We start from the raw sequence: 12,135 nt of genomic DNA on the forward strand, positions 1-12,135 counted from the left end.
GGGGAGAATCCTGTGGGAAGTTTACCCGTGCAACCCTCATGGAAATGAGAAGTGCTCTTGCACAGGAGAACTTCCAGGTGGGTTATGACCATGGTCATTCGATTCACTGCTTGCAACTCTACCTCTTTTTTTTCACTATTGCTTGGAGTTGTGCTATTCAGCTACAGCATCGCAGCCCACTGAAAAGCAATTTTCTTTCCCTCTTCAAGCCCCCTGCGCTAACTTTGAGGGCTGGCAAACATAGTCTCCCTCAGACTCTAAAACCCACATCCTCTTCTTCGCGGTGAAACTTTGAGTCATGCAGAATTATGTAAAAGAAAATAGAACTAGCTCTTTAACTTCTATAGAGACTAGAAGTGACAGAAGAAGACAAATCTTTTTGGAAATCTTGTGTGTCTCTGTCAGTAATATATCTGAAGTTGTCCCAATCATACTGGGAAGGAGTGTGTAGAAAGAGATCATTTCACATGTAGGATTTTTTCTTCTCTGGTTTTCGTCCAAGACCTTTTACCATGTTTCTTGCTGGGACAGCATGGGCTGTCTGACCACTTCCCCTTTGCAATTAAGGAGTGAAACCACTTGCTTACGCACAATGAGACCATCATACCTCTAACCCCAAAGCAGGACAGAAAATCCAAGAACACTGTTATTCCTAGTCCAGGACAGAAGGAACGCAAGTCCAGGATATTGGACACAGAATGTGGTTGATAGGAAATGTGTGCAGGGTTTAAGTTTACTTGTCTATGTATTTAAAACATTTTGATGCTTTCTATCTATTTAAAAACAAACAAACCTAGAGGAGTTCAGTTGTTTGTGCTTCAGTGCAAAATCTTACATCTAGAAATTAGAGGCAATTATATTCATTGATTGCATTTAAATAGCAAGTCGGCAACACCTTTAAATGTGAATAAGGGCTCTCGGATTTTGTACTTGAAGAGTACGGCCTGCATTTGAAATACATGATGCAGAAGACTGGAGCTTACAAAAGACGGGTGCTTGGAGTGCAGAGCACACCCTCCTTTTCTTTTCTTTTTTTCACAATAATATTTATTAATTTTCAATAGACATAAAAAAAGAAAATATGCAACAACACAACAACATAACAACAACAACACAATATAGAAATAAAAAATAAGAAAAAAGAATAAGAGACTTGACATACCTAAACAGAAAAAAAGAAACTCAATTAATTAATTGAAATCCATTTTCATAAACATTTTAGTTGACTTCCTCTAATCTCCTCCATCTGAATTTCCTCTTAATGCCCCTCCTTTTCTACACTCCAAACCCCTGTCCCAAACATCTCGTTCAGAATAGCAAAGAATCCTGGATTTTCATTAATGTTTTAAATGGCAGTTTGAAAGGAGGCACAATTTGAAGGCTTGGGGGGGGGACGGGCAACAGAGACAAAAAGGGGGGGAGAAAACTTGAAGCTAAAATTTATTGTGCACTGGAGACATTTTATTTTATGTTCCATTTTGGTTTATTTGTCTTGGTTCTTCTCTGTATTGAAAGACTGACCCTCACAGACATAAAAAAGACATCCTCTAGCTGCAACTGTCTGACCATCATTTGTGGTCCAAACACTTGTGGGAAGGGCACTTCCCCAGTCTGGAAGATGCTGCCAAAAGCAGTGTTGGGATGCTGTGTTTTTAAAAAACAGGGCTTATTTAAGATAAGCTCACGTGACAGCATAAAAAAGAGAAGAGTTGTGTAGGCATTACTGTGCTTGTGTGCCTGTTTTTGTGTGTGCATGATTCCAAAGTGAATAGTAGATACCTATCTGGAATAGACTGCGGATCTGAAAAATCTGGCACAATATACTTGGAAAATCTGCCTGCCCTGAGACTGTGGTAAATAGTGTGGAGACAAGCTAGCCAACCTTGTTTTCCTAAGCTATTGACTAATCACTGAGTTTGTGTTCAGGATAACTGTGGCAAGCTAGTTCATGACCTCCGTGAACTCTTTGCATCCCATCGCCGGGTGGTACGCAATGCTTAAGCAATGCGTTTAGACTGCGCATATACACAGACGTACAAGGGATTGCGTCCCATTGAACTTACTGCACTGAACAGTGAAATTCTACATGTGTCTGTTCAGAAAAGACACATGTAGAATTGCACCGTTAGACAACGAGTGAATAAATGGAAGCACATCTCAGTTGCCTTCCCAAATGTCTTGCCAGCTCAGAAGTGTCCCAAATGCTGAGTTTGCAAGCCCAAACATGAGACCCTCTGGTGATGTCCCTCAACGTGATACTTTAAGTCTTGCATACCCTCCCAAGTGTCCCAATTTTCTGGGGATAGTCCTGGAGTTACAGAAGCCATCTCGCTTTCTGATTTGATCACAGAATGTCCCACTTTTCCTTTTTCCTTCCCTCCACATCTCGGAGAAGGATGGAAAGTAGCATGTGGACTATTTCACAGGATGAACACATTGGCTCTGCTTAGCTGCCCTCCCTCCCTGCAGCTTACAGGCAACCCTCACAGCTGGCACTCAGCCGAAACTCCACCAGGCAGCAAAGGGGCTTTGGAGAGGCAGCCTAGGGGTCCTGGCCCTGCCCCCAGGACCTCTCTGGTGGCCAAACAGTCCTGCCCAGCCCATTTCCCTTCTCCTTTTCTTTTCTGGGAAAAGATTTATAATGAATTAAAAAAAATGTTGAAATATACATCTATAAAGAAACCAGAGACCTTTCTTCTTGGAATAACAGGTTTGGAATTGCCCAAGAAAGATGTTAAAATTATTTTTGTATGCCGCAACAGTGGCTCGTATTTTGTTAGCCAAAAAGTGGAAAACCCAAGAATTACCAACGACAGAAGAATGGCAGATGAAGATGATGGATTTTTCGGAGCTAGCCGACCTGACCAGAAGAGTCCGCGACCAGAAGAAGGAGGAGTATCAGGAAGATTGGATCAAATTTAATGATTACTTAGTTAAACATGTTAAGTTAAACTAACTGAAAACAGCTTGCAGATACTTAATTGGCTTAGGATTTTATTTAAGTGATGAATTAATAGGTTTAATTTCATAATGTGAAGATCTAAGGATGTTAATGTTTAAGTTAAATTATTTTAAGAACTATGATTTGGAAAACCGTTAAAAGGACATGCAATGAAATTCAACCAAGGGGGAGCGAGGAAGTCACTTAATAATGTTAATGAGTGTAATTTTCAATAAGGTTATGATTTATGTTTGTTTGTTTTATGTCTGTGTTTGTTTATGAGGCTGTGAAAATCAATAAAAAAAGTTGAGGGGGGAAAACAAAAAACAGTCCTGCCCAGCCCAAAGTCCACGAGCTGCCACTGGGCTCCACATCTCAGTCTTCTGCTAAGATTCAGAACTGCCTTCTACTGAGTCACACCACGATCGGTTGAGCCCAAGATTGTCTAATGGGCAAAGGAAAAACCCCCAAGGCAAAAAGCCTTCCGCAGCTTTGTTGCCAAAGCTTATTGAGTCAGAGAAAGCAGGTGTTCTGCAGCTGAGATATTGCCTGTGCCCTACAGCCCTTCCCTTCGCCCAAAGGTGAATTCCCTCGGCCCTCCTGACAGAAGTGAAACCTTTGTCACTGAGCAGCGAAAGAGTGGTCATGCCATGATTTTATCTGTCCCTCTTTTGCATTTAAGCACAAGTTTATTTGCACGATGGCACCGTGCCAGCACCGTACTTTCACTTTTGCCGTTTCAGTGCTCAGGCTGTGATTGCTGCGCTAAACGTTGCGAGGGGGGGGGGGATGATATCAACAGGAAGTACGTGGGAGTAGCTACATCACAAAAGAATGGACTTCCGTTAGACACCTGGCCATGGTGCCCTAGTGTATCAAAGGCGGTAGCAAAAACAAACAAACTTTAAAAAGAGGAACATTTCTGGATATTTGCTAGAAGCTACAGACCACGGGTGGCACTGTGGGTTAAACCACAGAGCCTAGGACTTGCCGATCAGAAGGTTGGCAGTTCGAATCTCCACGACAGGGTGAGCTCCCGTTGCTCAGTCCCTGCTCCTGCCAACCTAGCAGTTCGAAAGCACATCAAAGTGCAAGTAGATAAATAGGTACCGCTCCAGTGGGATGGTAAACGGTGTGCTGCTCTGGTTTGCCAGAAGCGGCTTAGTCATGCTGGCCACATGACCCGGAAGCTGTCTGCGGACAAACGCTGGCTCCCTCGGCCTATAGAGCGAGATGAGCACTCAACCCCAGAGTCGGTCATGACTGGACCTAATGGTCAGGGGTCCCTTTACCTTTACCTTTTACAGACCACACATGAATGACTACTTCTGACATGTGACCATCCCAAACATTTTGAGGGTGAAAATCCACTAGAATGCAGGAATGGGTGTGGACCCCCCCCCCACCGATACTATTAAGAATACAACACAAACTATCCTGAATGCACAAGAAAAAGGTGTCTGGAGGGCCTCAAAGAGGTTCCACCATGGAACTTGCAGATTGGCTTGGCACTCTCAAACTTATCAGGTTTGCTGTGAGGAACAAATGGGATGAATGCAGGGGCATAGCAGAGCACTGGGGGGGGGGGGTTAGGGTTAGGATAATCAGAGTATTTGAAATTGAAATGCTTGCTGATGTCACATGGATAATGTTGTGGCACATTTTAGTCATGTTACTGGCAACCTGACTGAGCAGTAGACAGCCAGACAGAAGATGAAGGCAGGTGGGTGTTCTGCCCCCCCCCCAAAAAAACCCCAACAACATAGATCCTGGCTACACCCATAGATGAATGCCAGACATCCTCAGTCTGCAAAGACACAGATCCCCATTCAAATTAATGGAGTTAACTTTTGTTATGATTAAATTGTTCCACTGATTTCACTATCAACTTTATTTGGAACAGGGCCAATATATAAAAAAAACCCCACAAGTTAAGATAACATTTCAAATGGCTTAACTAACCCCCCCCCCCCAAGTCCCTGCCCTTCTAGCAATGTTGATGTCTGATGCATTTACATACCCTCCAGGGTTTGTAAATGTAACATATTTTCCAGGTATCTGAAGAAGTGTGCATGCACATGAAAGCTTATACCAAGAACAAACTTAGTTGGTCTCTAGCGGGTGGTGCTGTGGTCTAAACCACAGACCCTAGGGCTTGCTGATCAGAAGGTCGGCGGTTCGAATCCCCGCAACGATTTATCTACTTACACTTTGACGTGCTTTCAAACTGCTAGATGGGCAGGAGCAGGGACCGAGCAACGGGAGTGAGCTCCCGTTGCTCGGTCCCTGCTCCTGCCCATCTAGCAGTTTGAAAGCACGTCAAAGTGTAAGTAGATAAATATGTACCGCTCTAGTGGGAAGGTAAACGGCATTTCCGTGCGTTGCTCTGGTTCACCAGAAGCGGCTTAGTCATGCTGGCCACGACTTGGACTTAACAGTCAGGGGTCCCTTTACCTTTAACGTGCTACTGGACATTTTTTTTATTTTTTAAAATATTTTGACAGCTTCAGACCAACACGGCTGCATGCACATGAAAGATTATACCAAGAACAAACATAGTTGGTCTCTAGTGGGTGGCGTTGTGGTCTAAACCACAGAGCCTAGAGCTTGCTGATCAGAAGGTTGGCGGTTTGAATCCCCGCAACGGAGTGAGCTCCCGTTGCACGGTCCCTGCTCCTGCCCATCTAGCAGTTTGAAAGCACGTCAAAGTGCAAGTAGATAAATATGTACCGCTCTGGTGGGAAGGTAAACGGCATTTCCGTGTGCTGCTCTGGTTCGCCAGAAGTGGCTCAGTCATGCTGGCCACATGATCCGGAAGCTGTCTGCGGACAAACACCGGCTCCCTCGGCCTATAGAGTGAGATGAGCGCTCAACCCCAGAGTCGTCTGCAACTGGACTTAACAGTCAGGGGTCCCTCCCTTTACCTTTAATATACTACTGGACAAATTTTTTTTATTTTAAAAAATATGTTGACAGCTCCAGACCAACACGGCTACCTGCCTGAACAAAGAACCATATTTTCTAGGGACAGTCCCGGAATTATGAAAGCCACCCTGGCTTCTGATTTGATCCCGGAATGTCCTTATTTCCCCTGCCAGTGTCACCACTGCTGGGCTCGGGGAAGAGGATGAGCCTGTGTTTGTCCTGAGCAGTTGAAATGGTGGCTGCAAGGAAGCATCCCGTTGTCTCTCCATGGCTGCCACTGCCACCCTCCCTCGTAGAAGCAGGGCAACGTTGGGTAGGAAGAAAGGAGCAGAGCACAAGGAGCACAAATTATTATTATTATGTTAATAACATAATAATAATACAGTGGTGCCTCGCAAGACGAAATTAATCCATTCCGAGAGGCTCTTCGTATAGCGGTTTTTTCGTCTTGCGAAGCAACCTTATTAGCGGCTTAGCGGATTAGCGCTATTAGCAGTTTAGCGGCTTTTAGCGGATCAGCTGTTAAGCGGCTTATCAGCGGATCAGCTGATAAGCGGCTTAGCGGCTTAGGAAAAGGGGGGGGGGGGGAAGAGGAAAAAACCTGCAGGAACTCGCAAGACATTTCGTCTTGCGAAGCAAGCCCATAGGGAAATTCATTTTGCGAAGCGCCTCCAAAACGGAAAACCCTTTCGTCTAGTGGGTTTTCCGTCTTGCGAGGCGTTCGTCTTGCGGGGCACCACTGTACTTTGTGCACCCGCATTGAATTTTACCCCTTTATAAGATCTATTTATTGGTGTGTGTTTTTCTTTTCGAAAATCTAGCAAAGAATAACATCAAATCAGGATTAAGAGTTTAAGTGGAGGATGTGTGTGCTGCGTCCCGTTGGTGTGGTGGTGGTGGAGATGCTCTGTGGGGTTGGGGGGAACCAAAAATGGGGGGTATAGGAGGGTCAGTTGGGAGGGGAGTGAGAAATGTTCCTTTTTTCATCTGAGGAATGTTGGAGGACTGGCGGAGTTTTGTTTGGTTTCTAGGAAGAAACTACCTTTTCAGAAATGGCTGCTTTCTGATCATGTGAATGCCCTCAGAACAGAGTTCTTCCTTGCAGGCTTAAATTCAAGGTTTTCTGTAGACACATATAAATGTGTTATATGCTCTCTCCCCTTTGGCACAGACCCAGTGAAGAATGTCAAAAGGAGCAAGTTGGGACATGTAGGCGGCAAAGAAAGAGATTTACATATTTTTCTGTGACTACCATAATGTTATATTTGTACTCTAACCTTAGAGATAAACTGGGTTCAGTGTTTTGCTGTGAATCCATCTCTCTTTCTACTGCCTGCTTGTAATCTTTTTATTATCTTTCTGTGTCCAAACAACAAACCACCATCTGTTCTTTCCAGTCCTGTATATCTTGTTGCCATTTTCAGTGATGCATCATCACTAATTTCTGTTTGGTGGAGTGGAACTATGAGAAACGTGAGTTTGGAAGTTTTGAGGATATTGTTTTATAGCGTGATCCTATATTCAGAAGTAAGTTCCATGGCTGTGAGTAGTTCTTACTTCTAGGCATCTGGAAACAAGATTATAGCTTTACAGTAGGATTATTATTTAAGTCCTTTGGGGCATAAATTTGTTCTCTTTATTTCGCTCTTAGGTACTATATGTCTGCCTGGTTACTAATACTATTTATCTTGGTATTAAATAAGAAGATAAGAGTTCAGAAGCCACATCTGACCAGACTCTGGCTCACACAAAGACTTCATTCCTTTTAACTTTGTCACATGTAGGTTTCCTTTTGATGGACTGTCATTACAACCTACAGTAAGTATCTTCAGGAACCCAAACATCATCCAATGAGTCAGTCGTTAATCTTCATGATATTGAGCTGACTCAGCTTCCTTTCATTTTACACGGGTGCAGTAGTGTCCAAACTTTTTTCAAAGAGGGCCAGATTTGATGAAGTGAAGGGCCGTGGGGACCAGAGGGCCAACCAAGTTTGTTGACTTTTTTTAGCATTGAGGTTGTTGAGGTTTGAGGTTTTTTTAGGATTTGACCCTAGCGAATAAACTGCCACAGGGGCCGGATTAAACCAGCCGGATTAGGTCCCCAAAATGGACTTTGGACATGCCTGGAGGGTCAGTTGTTGCTATTATTAAATTTGTATACCACCCTTCATCTGAAGATCATAGTGTGGTTCACAACATAAAAATACAAAATGAAAACACATAACATAATAAGAAGAAAAACAAATGACCCTCCTTCCACAAACAAAGCCATAGATTATTTTTTTAATCAGCCAAAAGCTCGGGAGAAGAGGAATGTTTTTGCCTGATGCCTAAAGATATGTAATGAAGGAGCCAGGTGAGCCTTTGTGGGAAGAGCATCCCACAAACGGGGAGCGACTGCTGAAAAGGCCCCCTTCTTGTGCTGTTGCCCTCCAGACTTCTCATGGAGGAGCCACACCTCTCAGGGGTAGGAAACCTAAGGCCTGGGGGCCGGATGTGACCCAATCGCCTTCTCAATCTGCCTGGCGGATGGTATGGGAATCAGTGTGTTTTTACATGAGTAGAATGTGTCCTTTTATTTAAAATGCATCCCTGGGTTATTTGTGGGGCATAGGAACGCGTTCATTTCCCCAAAATATAGTCCGGCCCACCACATGGTCTGATGGATGGTGGACTGGCCCACCAACAATAGATCACATGGAGTAAGTGAAGTTAACTCTTTATTAGACTGCCAGGCCCAATGAGCACAGCAAGGGCCAAATCCCGGGTATGTCAGCGCCTATGAGGCACTTGCTAAACCGGAAGGCCCCTGCCTTCTCACAGCTGCCTAAGTTTTCTCCTCTCCTGGGTCCTTCCCAAGTAATCTGAGACGACACCAATGCGCCTGCCTTGCTCTTCCCACATGCAGCATACCTGCTCCTTCAGAGGGAGTGCAACCCCACCATCCATGCACAATGTTCACATCCTGTGCTGTGTGCCCCTAACCTGGCCTGCCCCACCCCTGACACCATAGCTCCCCTTGCCCAGAACCAGTGCAATTGGCCATCACTGCTCTCCCGGGCTCCTCTCCTCCCAGGCACATCTTACGTCCCTTAATTTATACAACAACAAAGCCAATTTGAAATCACACAGCTTAAAGAGCAGTTTAAAACAATTAGGACAATAATAACAGCCACTGAACCTCCCTACAAAAACCCCTAAATAATACCCCAACCCAAGCATCTGTTCAGCTGCTCCAGCTTTTGTAGCTGGAGTCAGTCCAGGTCCTGCCCACCAGGCCAGATCTTCCAGGACTCACAGCCAAGCTAAAATATCATGAAAAGTTCTGCCATAAAAGCAGCAGCAGTGTCACACCATTAATTCCTGATTGTAGGTAGGCATTCATGCTAATATATCAGGGCTGCCATACATCCAGAATTTCGCTGACATACCCGGGATTTGGCCCTTGTAAACAGCATCTAGGTGAAAATTGCTTAAATGTGCATGAAAATCCGGACAATCTAACCCATGTTGGAAGTGAATATTTTGGCAAATTTACTTAGAAATAGCTCAAAACTTCTTTTTTATGATTTTGCAAAACAAAAATAAAACTCAACAACTTTGGCCCAAAATTTTAAAAGCTTGACAATTTTTGTGTCTACCCTATAATATATAAAAGAACAAAGGTGTTTTGAGGCATTTTGGTGCCTGAGACAGAACATTCAAAGGATTCTGACCCACTGCCTCTGATGAACATGAAATACTGTCCACCGAGAAGTTCTCCTGCACAATCTTCATGAAATGAACGTGAGCTGGTGAAACAGCATTGCTCAGCTCTCGCAGAGCTCCTTCTGTTTCAGTGGCGCTTATGTAGGAGAACTTCCTAGCAGACTATCCCTCCTGGCTCAAGTCTTTGTTTCCACCCTTCTACCCATAATGGAATCCCAAATCCCTGTTTGTGGCAGATTCATCTTTAAAAACATGTGTTACAGGATCACTGCAGCAAATAATGAGTCCCAGAGCTCCCAGTGGCTCAGCTCTAAGCCTGTTTTGGACGTCAGTGATCAGATTTGAGGCATGCTGAATAATTTTCAATTTGGTCAAAAACTAAACAAAACCAACAGCAACATTCTTTTTATGTCAAGGAAGGGAAAGGTCAGACCAGATACCAGATACCAAAGACCAAAGATACCAGATAAAAACTTCAGAAATAACACTTATTAATTCCTTGTTTTTGCCTTGTACATAGCATTTCAATGACAGGTACAGTGGTACCTCGGGTTAAGAACTTAATTCATTCTGGAGGTCCGTTCTTAACCTGAAACTGTTCTTAACCTGAGGTACCACTTTAGCTAATGGGGCCTCTTGTTGCCGCCAGAGCACGATTTCTGTTCTCATCCTGAAGCAAAGTTCTTAACCCGAGGTACTATTTCTGGGTTAGCGGAGTCTGTAACCTGAAGCGTCTGTAACCCGAGGTACCACTGTCCTGAGGATGAGTTTCTTTCATGTATTTTTTTAAAAGTGATTTCTGTGCCTTCCTTCACCAAGAATGGCAACAAAATAAGGCAATATAAAACACAAGAAGCAGAAAGATTAAAATCATTATGAATAAAGCACATACTTTGCCACACATTAAACCTCGCTTTGCAGCCCTCACCCAATCAGACAAAGCTATTGCGAAGTATGGAACGAAGGGTGAGTTTGCACAGTTAAAGACCTACATGGAGGTTGCTTTCCTCATTTGTATCCCATGTGGGTCTTTGAATGTTTGTGCTGAGCTCCATATGGGGAAAATAAACTGTTGTCTTGAAAGTCTTCTCACAGGGTTATGCCTTTGAGGCTTTCTGTGTGGTTGCTGGTTTGTGTATCAGAAGTGCAGCCCAGTCCCACAGAACTGGAAAGGGTTTTCCCTATCTACAATGGGGAAGGCAGGCCTGGGCGTTTTCCGTGGCGCTCGGCTTGTTTCTTCAAATGGATGGTGCTTTGTCAAATGTTCTGCTGATCCCACAGACAGCACCATAGCACCAAGTGAGAGAGTTCAAGCAACACAACACAGCCTTTTTGAAAACAGCATGTTTCCAAAACAGAGAAGAGCAGAGATGCAGTTTGATTCCCGCCATGTTTACCTGGTTCCAGTTACAGATAGGTAGCCGTGTTGGTCTGCCATAGTCAAAACAAAAAAAAATTCCTTCCAGTAGCACCTTAAAGACCAACTAAGTTAGTTCTTGGTATGAGCTTTCGTGTGCATGCACACTTCTTCAGATACACAGTGTATCTTTAAGGTGCTACTGGAAGGAATTTTTTTTATGTTTACCTGGGTGTAAGTCCTGCCAATGATAAATATATATGTGCACAGCATCTTAAAAAGCATAGACATCACCTTGCCAACAAAGGTCCATATAGTAAAAGCTATGGTTTTCCCAGTAGTGATGTATGGAAGTGAGAGCTGGATCATAAAGAAGGCTGATTGCCAAAAAAATGATGCTTTTGAATTATGGTGCTGGAGGAGACTCTTGAGAGTCCCATGGACTGCAAGAAGATCAAACCTATCCATTCTGAAGGAAATCAGCCCTGAGTGCTCACTGGAAGGACAGATCCTGAAGCTGAGGCTCCAATACTTTGCCATCTCATGAGAAGAGAAGACTCCCTGGAAAAGACCCTGATGTTGGGAAAGATGGAGGCACAAGGAGAAGGGGACGACAGAGGACAAGATGGTTGGACAGTGTTCTCGAAGCTACCAGCATGAGTTTGACTAAACTGGAAGACAGGAGTGCTTGGTGTGCTCTGGTTCATGGGGTCACGAAGAGTCGGATACGACTAAAAGACTAAACAACAACAACATACATGTGCAAATTTTGCAAACTCGTCCAAGGCTCTTTTGCTTGCCCATGAGTCACACCCACCGCAGGCAACCTGGCCAGAAATAAGATGTGGCCTTTCTCCCAATTTCACCAGGTACCCAGGAACAACCTTTGGCTAATTAAACCATCTATTGCCTTTTAAGCGCTCTCTCTCTCTCTCTCTCTCTCTCTCTCTCTCTCTCTGTGCACAGTAGGGGTTTATTTTATTATTTTTGTTTTTATGTTACGTACTTCTGCGTTTTCATGTCATCCTTGAATGAACAGTGGTGTATAAATTAATAAATAGTAATAATAATCTAGAGCAGCAGAGTAGTATTTTACCTTTTATTTGGAAGTAATTGTTTCATTTAACTGGGACGCGGGTGGCACTGTGGGCTAAACCACAGAGCCTAGGACTTGCCGATCAGAAGGTCGGCAGTTCAAATCC

The 12,135-nt window shown here is 43.9% G+C and overlaps 1 long non-coding RNA gene across 1 annotated transcript in view; it reads right to left on the minus strand.

Moving 5' to 3' along the window:
- Positions 1-12,135, minus strand: part of LOC310848919 — a 222,257-nt gene that overhangs the window by 75,222 nt on the left and 134,900 nt on the right. The window lies entirely within an intron of this gene.

This window comes from Podarcis gaigeae (genome assembly GCF_964106915.1).
Source record: "Podarcis gaigeae genome assembly, chromosome: 7".
NCBI lineage: Eukaryota > Metazoa > Chordata > Lepidosauria > Squamata > Lacertidae > Podarcis > Podarcis gaigeae.